This window comes from Heterocephalus glaber, unplaced genomic scaffold (genome assembly GCF_053883595.1).
Source record: "Heterocephalus glaber isolate CG9 unplaced genomic scaffold, H.glaber_assembly_v1.0 deba00001429, whole genome shotgun sequence".
Classification (NCBI taxonomy): domain Eukaryota; kingdom Metazoa; phylum Chordata; class Mammalia; order Rodentia; family Bathyergidae; genus Heterocephalus; species Heterocephalus glaber.
The window spans coordinates 22150626-22152969 of NW_028258294.1; positions in this window are offsets into that span (position 1 = coordinate 22150626).

Here is a 2344-nt window from a genome sequence, read left to right on the forward strand (position 1 = left end):
ACATGATTATGTGACATCTTTTCTTTCAACTTGGACAGGTTAACAGAGGAGGAACTACCTACTAAATTTTGATGAAATTTAGCCCAAAAGGAAGAACAAGACACCCTAGGCAAATCGAAAAAGAGATCGGGGGCCACTTCAAAATGAATGGAGCCATGGAGGTCTGCGGGAGGAAGCTTAGGAGCTTCTGAGAAGGGAAAATATCTATGTCAACTCAGTAAGGAGAGGAATTCTAGACTTGCCTGGGGTATTCTAAGGCAAAGGGGAATTCTGAGACCTGTCTAATGTTTGATCTAGGTATCTTAAACTCAGCTTAGAAATTTCTTTTTGTATTTTTCTATTCCAAGGATCATAATCGTTAGCACTTTCATGGGATGGTAATAACTTTTCTTCCAAAGTACCAGTGAAGAGTTCTAGATGCCTTTTGTTGAGTTTGTAACTACTGTTGTACAGGTACTGCTTGATTGGTGGCAACAGGATGGACTAGAGATATGAACAGCTGGGTCTGCTACAAGATTTCAGAATGAAAGAAAAATGAATGTATGGATCTGGCAACATCTGTTTGAATTCATTCTGAGATCCCAGATTGGAGCTGCTCAAGTTTAAAAATTTACAACTCTATCTTGTCCTTGTAGTGCCCTGAAGGCTCACTGCTTAATAAATATTTGCCTTGCAAATGAAAATTTGGAAAAGAAGAATGAAATGGGTTGGAGGTGATGGAAGATATAGGAAGATTACAGATCATAGAGAGAGGGGGATTAAGGGAACCATGTAGGTTGAGAAGGATTCTCATATTAAAAAAAAAAATTAGTGTCTGCTGAGAGCAATGTGAAGGGCAGAGAAGCTTCTCTAGAGTCCACAGAAAGATGTCAATGAAAGTTACAGGAAGGGGAAGGCAGAAAAAAATGAAAACAACTTCCATTTTCAAAGATCTCTGTAAGATCTGTGTGAATTTGGGATCTGACAAAGAAGAGTCATATAGATTCTGCAACAGAGAGAAGAAACCAAGAAATCAGTGGAGATAAAAGCAAGAGCACTTCCTCAAAGCAAGAAAGTCCAGACAAAGACAACATGGAGCTGCCCTGGAAGGGGAGAACACCATAGGCACAGCTAGAGGGCCACAGTGGAAAGTGCTAAAGGAGACTATGAGAAGAGGAGGGTCAGAGAACCAGGGTGCAAAGAAATGGAAATAGCTCCTTGTGTTTATTTGGTAATGTCAGTGAGGGTTAATGGATAAACCATTTCTCTCCCTTTTTCTTTCATCCTCTTTCTTCTTTCTCTACCTTTTTTTTTGGTAGGGAAGATTTAGAAAATTCATTTTGAATATATAAATAAACATTTAACTTTTTATAGTAACCCGTGAGAACATGAGGACATCTGTGTGGAATGACTTGAGTGAATATCAATGCAAATGCAAGGTCCAAGGCTGAAGATTCCTCATTTCTCACAAGCTCTCAAGGAAGAGATATCTTGGGTTAAATCTGCACTAACCACAGTGTATATGGGAGGCCAATTTAAAGTGTTTTTTTCTCCCCCCTGTAAGAATTACCACAGAGTAAAATTGTAAAACACAAAGCTGAGTTCCAAAAAGGCCTCTGGGTGCAATATTAGCTCTGTGATGGTTTATAGAAATTCTTCAGGGCAGCTGCAGTCTGGCCATCGGCCTGAATGAAACATCTCTCCCTTGAGATGACTCTGACTCCGCCTAAGTAAACTAATTTACTCAGAGCATGAGGTGCACTAGTCACATCACAAGAATATACTTAAGCAGATATAATGAAGCCTTGCTCTGTGGTCAGTTTGTTTTGCTCTAGACAAGAGCTTGGTTCCCATCTGGAAAGATGTCCTAACTTCACTGTTGAGCAATAAAGCTGGAATAATGTACAATGGCATAGCTTTTAAGTAAGCCTGCAGGAGAGTGGGAAGCTGCTGCAGTGTGTAGGTGAGCAGCTGTAAAACACTAGAAATATAGCTCAGTCAGGCCAGGCTCTTAATTGAATTCCTCAAATGGGATTACTTCCAAGGAGAATAGTGTGTTGGTTACAGCAACAGACTTCTGAGCTGGCAAGACAGTTTCAAATTCCCAGTGTGGTCCCTGAGATACATGACTGTCATTTAACCTCTCTGCACCAATTTCTTCTTAAATCAAATAAGAAAATACCAAGCTCATTGGGTTTTTCCAAGGTTTAAATAAAACCCACCGATAAAATGTTGGTGCACAGTGATTTTCAGCTCTGACTATACATTGGAATTAATGAGGGAAGATTTAAAACAACCACCATGCCACTATGCTTCAGTGCAGACAAATTTAGCCACAACCTCCTGGACTGAGACCTAGCATTTT